The sequence below is a fragment of the Falco cherrug genome, chromosome 1 (genome assembly GCF_023634085.1).
Source record: "Falco cherrug isolate bFalChe1 chromosome 1, bFalChe1.pri, whole genome shotgun sequence".
Classification (NCBI taxonomy): Eukaryota; Metazoa; Chordata; class Aves; order Falconiformes; family Falconidae; genus Falco; species Falco cherrug.
In genome coordinates, this window is record NC_073697.1 from 16,357,280 (window position 1) to 16,370,706 (window position 13,427).

The 13,427-nt window shown below is 37.0% G+C and overlaps 1 protein-coding gene across 5 annotated transcripts in view; it reads left to right on the plus strand.

Moving 5' to 3' along the window:
• The window catches only part of DCLK2 (doublecortin like kinase 2), a 98,420-nt gene that overhangs the window by 13,781 nt on the left and 71,212 nt on the right, over window positions 1-13,427 (plus strand). The window lies entirely within an intron of this gene.

Consider the following 13,427-nt stretch of genomic DNA (forward strand, 5'->3'; position numbering starts at 1 on the left):
GGACAGTTAATAAATGACAACTTTTAAAGTTTGTATTAAATTATTAATATCTACAGAATTTTAAAATTTTATGCAATGCAAAAGAAGTTGACCACTTTATATTCAAAGTAAAAAAAAAATATATGAAAACCTCTTTTTCATATACTTTATTGCACTGCTAAAAAGTGTCTCAAGTAATACAGTTTATTTAAAAGCAAACTTGTTAAAATACCTAATGTGTTTTCAGAAGCAGAGTCATGTTATCAGACTACTACATAGTGCTGAGTGGTATAAGAAAGATATTGCTGCCTCCTTCCATTTCACTTTCACAGATTGCTATTTAAGTAGCAAGAGGACTGAAATGTCTTTCTGGAGGTAGTAACTGACATGATCTAAGGTCAAGAATTTTATCTGAAGTGAGTAGTTCTGGGGGCTAATCATATCTTCGCGATATGTTTTTGCTTTTAGTTTTACCACTGCAAAAACATGCTGCCAGGATTAATGATGCAGTAGGTCTTTATTCTCACACAGAAATGCAAAGGAGTGGTCCACAGAGTGTTCTGCTTCAACAGGTTGAAGTGTCAGGAACAGATTTGCTGTTGGTCGGTCAAGTTAATGACTCAGCCCTTCATGGGACAGGACTTTGGTGCTTGATGCTTTGATTTGACACTGATGTGGAACTTTGACAGCATTGCATCTTTAGTAATACAGAACAACACAGGCTATAAAGTAGATCATATTCAGTATCAGGTGCTTGTACTGTTGTATTGTTGACTAAATATTATGATCCTTGCTCATTCAACAGGTATTTTTGCACACCTGCCTCCCTACCTATATATTTGCGTGAACTACTTGTAAAAGTTTCGGTTGTGTTCAAACATGTGGGAATTTTTATTGTCAAGCTTTTTATAATGGTTGTGATCCTGCAGACTTCTTGAAAAGCACCCTTTTATGTTGAAAGATGCTAGCAAATCCATTGCAGAACAGGTGAACTTAGATTGTCTTGATATGAGGTCTGTCTCTCTGGTTATATTCTGTATGCTGTGGATACTCTTCTTATAATTACTTGAACTTTCTGTTATTTGGTATTAAATATAGTGAGGCAAGCGCATCACTGAGACTCTTGATTTTCAATATTTGGTGGCACTGTAATGTGCTCTTTAGTTCTTCTAATAGGTTTGATTTTTTTAATGAAATTTGTTAACACAACTTCTTTTTCTAGGAACATCTAAAATGTGATTTAGTCATGTTTAATTTAACTCATAATAAAATAGCTTTGAATATATTTATAACAATTTTTATTATACAGTAATTAGTCTTTTCTGCCCATGAAGTCATCTGTTATTGTCTCAGATAAGATTATTTTAATCTTCTCGGGCAAGTAGATGGAAAGGGTCAGGAAAGGAAACAGCAAAAACCAGGATTCTCAGTTCAGATTCACCTCTTCTATTGCATTATGGATATAGTAGAAACTCACTGGTCTGCACTGGTGTGGAAGATGCAGTAGTACATCAGAGTTCAATAAAATTAATTAACATTACATCTCACATGTATTTCTTGCGTGTTACTGTCACCCATGGTGGATGATGGCTGTCTTTAGTCCTCAGTGAGAATGACCAATTACTGGTAATGTTTCAAAATAAGTATAAGATTTCTAATTGCTTCAGTATCTTCTTCTGCCCTTCTGTGGTAAAGGCAATAATCAAACTTGGACTGCCAATGTAGGTGTTCTCAAGCAGGATTAAGAAATCCCCAGTTAGTGCATAAATGTGGAGATCTCCCATCTGGAAGAAGGGCTTTTTGCTTTTCCATTGACTTTGGGAAGGAGCCTTTGCTTGCACAACCATAGTGTAAATGTGAATTGAGTGATCATGGGATATAGTGCCCCAGACAGAAAACCTGTGGCTTTGAACACCCTGATAGTAAAAGCCCTCTCCAGCTTATCTAGGGGGATAGAGACTTCGGTCTGGATTTTTTTATTTGTTTGTTTCTTTTTCTCCAAAATGAGGGGCTGACCCCAGTGTGAGGCAGTAGGGATTTTTTTTTTCTTTTTTTGTTCATCGCTGGTGTATATATAGAGGTTGGTGCCCAAAGGCTCTGTGGGGTTTGGCAAATAAAAGAGTTGCTTTCCTGCCAATTACCAATTGGTGGAAATTTCTGAGCCTATTTTCTCTAATGTAGTAATTGCTTATTCTTCTAAATCTGCTAGGAAAGCAGATCTTTTATGTTAGTTGTAGCGTTGGCACAGCTTGAAAGGCAACCATTAAAAAAAAAAAAAGGCGGCATTTTGTAAATGTCTATGTTCCTATAAATGTAGCTTTTGTGTCTCTCAGGGGTTTGTTTTTTTCTTTTCCCTGCTCCTTCATATTTTTATCTCTGAGGAAATACATAATTTTTGCAAGTTTTTTTGTGAGAATGGGTTTACATTGCATTTTCTGTTTAATACAGAATTGATGCTGAAATTCAGGTGTTTAAAACATGCATGTATAAAATTTGGGTCCTTTTATTAGGGAATGTGTTTGCTGTTAACTTATGGGGTCATTCTGTTTTCCAATAGAACTATTTAACATGTGTAAGATATGATTATGAAACCAGTGAGATATGAAGAAATCTTCTTAATTTTGAGCAGTATAACAGAAAAATGTCCTTAAAATAGTAATTTACTCTTATGATTTCATTAATCTTGACTGTAGCAACACCTTGATGATAATAGTAACAGAGAATAACATCCATGTCAGATATTTTCCTTGGTTACTGTGTATGAAGACAGACAATTATCTAGCTTTTAATTGTAAGATTTTATAACATTTTACTGGTTTCCTTTTATCTTCAGTTTCAATGTGGGTGCTGTATCTTAGCATTTTAGTGCTTTGTAGCCTCAAGTACAGAAATTTTTTTTGACTACATTGGTGCAAGGGTGCTTTTCACTTTCAAGCTGTTGAGCAACCAACTTTTTTACCTCCCAAGACACTTGTGATGGTTTCTATGTGAGGAAAAATATTCCTGTAAAAGTAACTAGCTTCAACTTTGCAGTGCAGGCTTCTGTTATACCAGTCTTGGTGCTTCTGACATTGAGGTTTGCCTAATAGATTCGTTTGACCAAAGTGTTTCCCTTACTTGGCTGCATTTTCCCTGGAATCTGTCACTATCCCACTGTGAAGCAGGGACAGTCAGACTGAAACTTCTCCAGTTGGGAAGTTAACCCTTCATTATCTCAGAAGAGAATGGACAGTTTCTTTCTTGCTAAACAAACTTCAAGCTTCAGTCATTGCAAAGTGTAGGGCAGCAACTTAATGGTAAATTACCTGGACTAATTGCCTAAAGGAATATAATTTGGTGGGATGGAGTGTAGAGGGGAATTTTCTGCGAGAAACTCACAAAAAGCCATGCAGAACTCTGAAGCATGTATTATTTAACACACAAAATAAATTACATCTTAATTCCTGGAAGACAGCAACTTTTTAAGCTTGCATTGTGTTGCAGTTTCATGAATTAATATCCCTAACAGGATTGAAAAGGTGGATGAGAGACACCTTTTTATACTCCATTCCCAAAACAGTGAGAACATCCCTCAGATAACCCTTATTTTTAAAGATATTTTTTTGATGGGCCACAGGTGTGTTTGGTGGCTATCTGTGAAACCAGAAGCTCCCTAATTTTCTGTTAACAAAGTGTTTCATAAGGTGCTGATTAGAAGTAAATGGGTAACTGAAGAAAACAGATATTACATTTGGAAGTATTCATCAGACTTACTATGGTCTCCTGTCTGTAACTTTTTATTTTCCACTGACAAATTATGTCTCAGGCTCTAACCTAGTATACATACTTTCACAAATGTATTGCAAGTAGTGTAGATTTTAATTTCTGCTACAGGCAATTTTGTAAGAACATAGAAAGCTCCAACATTTTTGCAGTTCTAGTTCTGTTGAAAATTAAAACAGCACTTTAAGCTGAAATGTTGCATTGACCTGCAAGTACAAGGGGGAAAATTCCTTAAGCCCTTGCATTTCTCACAACTCTTAAAAAGGCTTATATATGTTATGAGGAATGTCAGTGGCAGCTGCCAAGGGAATGATTCTCTGCATTGCAAACCCCACAGAAGTATGACATTTGTGGGGCAGGAGTCTTTCCTCACCTAGCTTCAAGGCTTAAAATTTGCCAAATAACCTGCAGCAGGCTACTTGGTGATTTGACACTACAGATATGATTGACAATGTAACTACTAAAAGATCAGGTGTGTTGGACAGAAGGACTTGCCATAATTGTGGTTGATGTCCTCAGCAAAAATCATGTTAACCTTCTTGTGTGACAAAATACAGAAATGAGAGCTATGTCTACTGGGGGGGGGGGGGGGGGGGGGCGGGGTTTGGGACCGTGGCACAGGAAGTCATTACAGTCTGTATATTGCTTTATAAGAGCAATATACGTACATATAAGACCAATAATATATCTATCGGCAGAGTATGAGAATGCCATATGAGAGAATGGGAACAGGAACATTACCTCTGAGATGCCTCGATGCAGCAGTGGATAGTGCTGTGACATAAGAGTGGAATATCATGCAAGAGGCATATATATTGTTGGTTTGGGTTTTTGGGGGGTGGGGTTTTTTTGTTTGTTTGGGGCTTTTTTAGCTCACATGAGTCCCTGAACTAATATTGTGTGGGAAACAGTAAAACATACCGATGGAGATGCAACCAGAAGTAGTATTTAGATTGTCTTTAAAAAGGAGAGAATAGAACTTCCAAGAGAGACACCTTCCAAGGGAATAGGAACTAAGTGGCCTGGGTAATTAAATCAGAAAAGATACACACTTGCAGTACAGAGGAGGAGAAGAAAAGCTCATACTAGATGTTGTTAAGAGCCACGTTTCTTATTCACTGGATGGATGTGAGACAAAGACAGTGGGAAAGAGCTAAAGATTACTTTGCAAGATATAGGGAAGCCCTGAAAAAGAGTATAGAGCAGTCCTGGAAGAGTCTAATGGTCCTACAACTGACATTCATTGAATGAGTTGAACATCCTAAGGTTGAGCTAAATAAGATTCACTCTGACTCTTAAAGGGAAAAAAAAATTGAGGAAGCAATATTGTGAATCACTTGCTGATGGTTGGCTGGATCATCTTCCCCTTTCACAAATACGTAGCAGTGGAATATCTCTATTACCTGGAGCTGAGAAGTTCCACATTATTTGGTGCAGTTCCTTTTATGTGTGTTATAGGCTAGAAGGGCTCTGACATAGCATCTGTCTGTTCAGGGAGCCTGCTGTTCTGGGTTGAGCTCAGGACACAAAATGCTTCAACAGACCGTATGATGTGGGGTTTTGGTGTGTGTGTGTGTTTTGGGTTTTTTTGTTGTTGTTGCTCTTTTAACAATATTTTAACAATAGTTACGAAAATGACTTGCTTGGGGAGAGAGACAAGAGGAAGAAACCAGTAGTGGCTACTTCCTTATATCTGAAGTAAGCTTTTTGACACTTTCTTTTCACATCAGACAGCTAGGGAAGCATGGTGTAGGAAAAAAATGCACTATTTACTGGATGCACAGTTGGCATACTGTTCTGAATGATTATTGATGATTCACTGCCAAACTGGAATTTTATATTGAGTAGGGGTCAATGAATGTGTCTATACTAGTCACTGTAAATGACCTGGAAGATGGAATGGAGGATAAGCTTAAATACAAAGAACACACCAAACATGAGCTACAGGAAAGCTGGGCAACTGAAAATTAGAATAATCTTGACAAACTGCAGAAATAGCTTAGGATCAAGCAGGTTGAGTAATCTTAGACTCAGTGGTTATTAGCAATGCAGATAGGAAATGGCAAGTAGTTCTGGTTGAAGTGGTAAAGGATCACAGCTGAAGATGAATTAATGATGTCAATGTTGTGCATAGGAGAGGAAAGCCAAATTCCCTAAAGAAATTACAGTGGATCATCTTGTTTCTGATGTATGTGTCAGGTGGCCATTCTGCTCTGGCTCACTCAATGCAATGATAGCAGCAAGAGACAGCTTTGTTATGGAAAATACAGGGAAGAGTTAAAAGAACTAAGAAAACATGTTACATGAAGAAAGATTGAAGGAAATGGGATTGCTTAGATTAGAGAAAGATGACCAACAAGTTTTCACGGGGATGGATAAAAAAAGCTAGCAGCAAAGAAAAAGGCAATGACTTCTGTGTTTTCCCTGTGTATAGGAAAATAAATAATAGGCTTCTACTTAATCAGTTCCAGTCAAGTAGTCACTGTAAAATTAAGATTACTGAACAGGTGATTTTTGTTGGAGCACATAATTGGGGTCTAACAGTCTCTGAGGTTTCTGAAAACTGTTCTTGAGTGTTTTCAGTAACTAAAGGCTATCTTCAACTTTGGAGGAGCTGTTGAGCTAGAGATAAAATAACAAAAATATGAATGTAAATTAACATAAACATGTGCATGTATAAACACCGGCATCCCACAGAGAATTCATACAGAAGGTTTTGCAGTTGGATTGTTTTATCCCAGTGCTAGCAAACATCAATGAAAAGCGATTTAGGGGAAGCTGGGCTTGCAGTAGAGGCTAGAATTGTTTCAGAGAACAGCTGTGGAGAGATGTCTGTCTAATCAGTGAGGGATAAGTCTTGCAATTCTAAGGAAAACAAAAGAATTAAAGTGGCCCTAATCTTGAGGAAGTCAGTATGACAGGAAATGAATTCATCCATGAACACTGCTACATGATATTTTTGTTCAGACTTTCAGTTGGTATGATCAGAACTGGAAGCCACGGTTATTTATTACTAGAAGAAAGGAGGAAATAGTGTACCTAAGCAGAGGAGATAATTTTGGCCTCTGTCCATGGACATAGAAATATTCCCATCTGTAGTTATTTATGGAAGGAATTGTTATCTGAAGCTAACCTGAAATTAACTGTGCCCTGTCATAGATGCATAGATCTGAAAAATACCCTAAGTATGAAAATACAGAGATCTTTTTCCAGCAACAAATCTTGTCATGGAACACCTTCTAAAGCATTTTTATTACTTGTAGCGGTGCAAAGGCTACAGGCAGATAATGTGTGGGTTTAGGATTTACCCTAGGAAGTATTTACGATTTTTATCACTGTTGTTGGAGGACCATGTTAGCAGTCCAATTACTGTTTTGAGGCAAAAAGAAAATGCAAAATGGTAAGGATTTTGTTTAAAAGTAATAAAGTTATGATGCTTAAGATGCTACAGAAAAAGTATTAAAAAAGAAACAGAACCTTGAACATCTAGTGAGTCATCTCAGAACAGTGTTTTAAACTGGAAGTGAACAATAAGGCTGAGGAAACTTTTCAGCTTTGTTGCAAAAAGGTCATGCCATGTGAAATAGCCACATTCTAGGACTGAAAAACTTGGCTCTCTGGAGCAAAGGTCTTCAGAATTTTTGGGGGTGGGAAAAAACACCCCTGTGTATTACTCTTACTTTCTGGAGATCCATAACCCAAAATATAGTACAGATAAAATAGAGACGGTGTATCTCTTTCCTCCCTGCAGGTGTACGTAATTGTAGCTTTGGGAACGTGGTGTAACGTTACTGGGAAGGGAATGGCTGGGGTCCACTGGGTGTGAATTGAATCTTTTTCAGTGAGGTAAGCTTTAGATACGTAATTAGAAATACGCACTGCCATCAAACTAACAGGTTGGTGAAGTGGGATGTTAAAATAACAGTCTTTCTAAAAATGAACACAAAATCAGACCCTGATGTGAAGTCAGCACATTTAAATTAAAGCATAGTAACTGAAAAAAAAAATTGCTAATATTTTAGCTAAAAGCAAGCATGTGTGTCTTGTTAAAAGTGATACCCAACTTGCTGGACTCTTTGTGAATGTATAGAGAGGATAAATCCTACTGGGTTTTCAATTTTTGTCTGTGCACACCAAGAGCTGACAGCACTTAATAAAAATGACATGCCACACAGTGTGGGAAACAATCACTGAGAAAATAGTGGTGTCATCAGTGGTAACGTCGTATCTTTGTTGGTGTATGATTACAGTAATTTCAGTGCTGGGCTACAGAAACGGTGTGTGTAGCTCTTGGAATAAAAGAGTAGTATGCAGTCATTGTCTGCCATCTGCCATGCTAAAGATCGAATCACATGACTTGGAAACTAAACCTTGGGAATTTGTTATGTCCTGCTGAGCCTGGCCATTAACAGATAATTAGTCTGGTAAAAATCTTTTTAATTCGTTCTGCAGCTGTCATATGCCAGATTAGGATTTGTGTCACAGGTTCCTCATTACTGTGAGATCTTGGAAATTTTTTTCCTCTAACTATATTACCCTGTGTTACTTCAATAAAACAGTTCTTGCATTCTCACATTGAAACATGCAGACTTTTCTTTAGGAAGCCTGTTAACACCTTACAGTGTAAAGCTACTTACCAACCACATATGAAAGGGTTTCAAGGTCAAATTTTCTCCATTCCTCTTCATAATACAGTCTTCAAGCAGATTTTCTAGTCAAGATTTAACTTCAGATTGTCAGGTTGATAGATCTGTTATAGTAGCTGCTTGGTTGGATGTAATTAGATCATCAGTGTGTCTGAAGTCTACCGAAGCAAAAATATGAACATTTCTTCTAGATTCATACCAGTTATTAAGAAAAATGGCATTCTCTTCTATAATAAATTAGTGGCAGGAAACATAAAACAGTTGGTCAGAGAGAGGAAAGGGAATATTCATTTCTGATGTTTAAAATATTGCTAGCTGATTATTTTGCAATGGACTTTTAAACACAGTAGTCTGAAGACTCTGAAAGGAAAGTAATGTTGAAGTAATAGGAACACAGCCAACTTTTAAAAGCAAAATGCTTCCCAGCACTTAAATGGAACAATGACCCTGTCTGTGGCTTGAAGTCTGGAAGCTTTGCATAGAAAAGGAGTGATACTGTTTTCACTGTTGGCAGTGAAAGTCAGCGTTCTTGGGGCACTTCTCTTGTTTACGAAGTCAACAATTTTCTTCTTTTGTGCAAATATGCTATCTATGTCATGTTCTTAAATATTTATTTTCTTCCTATTTATTTGGTCTTTTATTTAGTGATACATGGCACAGGGTATCTCTGCAATCATGGAAGGCTGTTTGAAGAAACTAAAGTATTTCAGAAGAAAGCAAAAACAATAGAACATAACTTGTAAACTAAACAGCAAGTTAGATTTTTAGGCTAGTAGGTTCGACATTTCTTGGCTTTGCTCTTCTTATCTCTAACCTCCAACTCAACTAGTGTTTAGTTAGGGAATTCCAGTCTGGATAAAATTATTGGAAAATAGGTTAGTTAAAAGGAGAAAAAAAAGATGAGTACCAGACAACCAGAATCCTCTTTGTAAATGCTTTCTGAAGGTGCCATTTTCTTGCATGGGGAAAACTTGCTGTTGACCTTTTAAAGAAATCAAGGGTCTGGTTGATTTAAACCTGAGTAAAATTGAACAGAAGAGATTCAATCATAGCTAAATGTGGAGCTGGTTCCTAGTTAAAGAGTGTTTGCTTTATTCTCCCTGTTTTGCAAGGGACCCAAAAATACAGATACTTAGAAGATGCCCATGTGGATGTAAGGCAGACAGATATCTGATACCAGCTAGCTTTGAGTTGTGTAACTTATGGACCTGGAGGTGGTCTACATCTGATCAGGCTGCAGACTGACATCATATCTAGTTGCTCTTGGGTGGATAGATGTATTCTTACCAAGTTATGTGTGTAATGCTTTTTGAGGTGGGAAGTATTGTTCCTATTGCAAAGAGAACTAGAATATAACGTGTGCTCTTGGTAATAGTGGTTTTTTTACCAGATTTTTGTTGGGGATAGTAGAGAATCAATGGGTTTTCCCATTCTTTCTTTTCTTGTAGGCCCTCCGCATGTGTCAGACAGTAAGAAAAAGTATTGAAAATAAGTATTTTTCCCTCTGACATGTTTGCTTTATTACCAAGTTTCAGATTTTTGTTTCTCCTTTTCCTGCAGAAATGGAAGAGTGACTTTGATGAAAGGCTTTTGACTGAGCAGTTGGGGTTCTACTCAGCCTAAACTGAGCCGTCATGACTGTATGGCTGACTTTTCTGGATTAGCTCTACTAATATACTCCTAAAATCTAATTTCTATATATTTCTAAACTGTGAATTATATTTCTAGCACATACTGTGCTATAAACAAAAACATTCTGAATATTTGGTTACTAGGTTTTCCTAGAAACTGGGGCAGTTTTCAGATGTGTTTAGACAGAAGTTCTTTCCTGCAATCATATTACAACTGCGAATGGTAATCCAACCAAGGTACATTTAAAAGTAACTGTCGGCTAGAATCCTTTATATAATCACTTTAGGAACAGCAGAAGTAAACAGCCTGTTGAAATACAGGACTGGAAGGGGCAGCATGGCTGACAATATCCAGTCGCCACCTGGTATGGACAATCTCATATGCTTTATGTCCAGCATAGTTCACAAGAATGTTCCCCGTGTCCTTTTCCCAAACACTGTCACAAAACCATCCTCAGGACCTGTATCAATTTAAAGAGTGTTAGTCCATGAAACTTCAGGACTTTGATGATTGTGTATTACAGAGAAAGAATGGGAAAGATAAAAAATGTTCTTTATAACCCCAGCCTGCCTCTACACTTCTAATTTTAGATGGGCTATTTGAAAATAATTCTAGAAATTGGACAGTTATGACTTTCTTAGCAAAGAGAACACACTGCTATACTTAACATCTGACTCAAGAAAACATCTCTGGAAACAAAATCTTTATAACACAGTTATATGAGCGTAGGAGGAAACACGGCACAGTGAAGATTCCTGGTAGACTTAAGTATTCTGGCCAGTTCTTATTGTGGCTGATTTTTTCTGTCTGAAAGGGAAAACTATTCTCTCCACTTGCCTGGAGCTGAAGGGTTAAGCAGGGAAATCTGTCCTCTTCAGGTACCCATGCAAGCTATGGGTACAGCAGATTAGGGTAAAATAAAAAATAATGTATTAGAGCACATCTGTAATATTTATGTTAATGCATACTTGTAAATTTTATAATATATAATACTTACATATTCTTACTTAAAGTATAAATACGGTAAAATTGATAGTGTAAGCTGGTGAAGTCTAAGAGGAAGATGATGAAAAAAATTATTAAATCTGTTTCACAAAGCTCTGTGTTTTGTCCTCCTTTGCTTTAATACAGAAACAATAATGTTTCCTGCAATTTCGGTATCAGAATGGCTGTTGATATAGACAGTGGATTTGTTATTACCTTGAAGTCTGATGCCTGCTTAAGAACACGATTCTAGTTCAAGCACTGATCTTCCTTTTCTGAAGGGGATTTGCTTTTGCTTTTGGAGTGACATACATAATTGGATGTGTGAGAACCTTGTAATTGTCTTCTGTCACACATTATCAAGAAGCCCATGAGAGAAGGTGCAGTCCAAGATGCTAGGGTGATATTCTGAGAAGTTTTTAAGATCTGAGAGGGCTTCAAATACTCTTTGAACTAGTAATTATTATACAGATTTGCTTCGTTTTCACACATGAATGCATTTTGATTTATTTCAGCACTTTTCATCTTTTGCACATCATTTTTTCCTATCTTCTACTTCTCAAATATCTGACTTTAGAAAATGTATTTATGATACTTATATCTAAACAGCTTCTTTTTCCTCCCATATATGTGTCACTAAATATACAAAATTTAGAACAGTGTTACAATAAGTAGGGGAATGAAGGTGGTTGATGCTACTTTGTATGAATTGCAGGTACTTCACTGAAATTTTCAAAGTAACTATCGTGGCTTACTTATTTTGGCAGTAATCCATGTGAGGTGAAAGTTTCTATTCCTTGAATGTCTATTTTGGAACTTTATTTACAATCACAGTAACTCCATCGTCCATGTATATGTATCTTAATATATGGGAGATATGAAATAAATGCTAATATTAGGAGTGTTCACTGGTCATAATGTTATGTAGCAAACTTTTTTTTTGCCAAAATCTTCATGAAAAGAATGGCAGATTCAATGGATGAACACTTTTATCTTTTCTTTTAGGAAGTTTTTCATCTTCATTTAAGACCTGTGTAACAAAGTATGATTGACACTACACATATATTAATGGAAATAAAAAAAGGCTTAACAAATATTTTGTTTGTTCCAATACAAATTGAAAGACATGAACAGGAAATTACCAGAAGCACTGAGACATTGTGGACCTCTAAAAATGATTAGGACTTCAGCACCTTTCTTAGTCTTATCTGAGGCTTTCAAGAAGTCCCTGTCCCAGTCTTTAGTAAAAAGTAAGTTTTATATGGAGTTTTTGGAGGTAAAACACCAGTATAAGTTGTCAAATGTGGGGGGAAAGTCTGAAAATTCAGCCTGATTGCTGCTTAAAAAAAAAGCAGCTCTAGTGCTAGAACTATTAAAATATGAGTAGCCAAATGGAGTCTATAAGGCCAGATAACAATACTTAAACCCTTCAGTCTCTGATTACCTACATTAATGAATGTAGTTTTCTAGTGAGAACAAGTAGAACAGCAGTGTACTTTATAAACTCCATGTTCAGTTGTATCTTGGAGGGATGGGAGGAGGGGGATGTTTTGAAATTGTGTTGGACATCTGAACTGTTAGAGTGAGGGTTTTTTCATTCTTTACTCCCATACACACTACAGAAAGAAAGGATGGACTCACAGCTATTTGGACTTGTACTGAGCTACTTCTGGCTGAAGAGAGAACAGCCAGAGCTCAGTGCCATCCAGCTACATTTCTTTGTTTGCTCTAGTTCTCTTTAATCCTCCTTAGTCTAATGCATTCCTTGTGTAAGTATTGCTAAGTCAAGGTATGCAAAACTACTCCACTGCTTGCATATTAGTGGCAAAAAAATCTGCAGGGATTTTTATCATACCAGAACTCAGCAGGCTTCCAGAACGAAGAGGCACTCCAAACCTATTAATAGCTGGGCCTCCAAGATTTCTACTTCATGCTCACACTGTGGGAAAGATCCATGTGTCACATACTAGACCTTCTTTCTTCATCTGTTGGATGGTAGATGCAAGTCTGGTAGTGCCTAAATGCTTACCTGGAATTGAAAACTTCAGTTTATCCATCTTGTTTAAATAAGGAGTCTTAGCTAAGTAGTAAAAGCAGCTTTCATTGCATTAACTCTGTCACCAGGATCTTCACTTGATGGTTGGGAGTGGAGGGCATTGTTTATCGAAAGCCTCCCTGAAGAGAGGGAACAGGATAGTTCATGGTACTGTCCTATGGAGAACGGTGTTGTCACGTACAAACCATTTTCTGCTTACTCTTGTAGTTACAAAAGATAAATTATGATTAAAAAAAGTCAACTGGTAAGCTAAGGAAATGAGATGTGTGCCTGGTCTGGTTGTTCTCAAGTGTTTGGACGCAAATGCTCAATACATGTGGTATGTTTTCTGGACAATGGAAAAACTCTTGAGAAATAGGGCCTTGGAT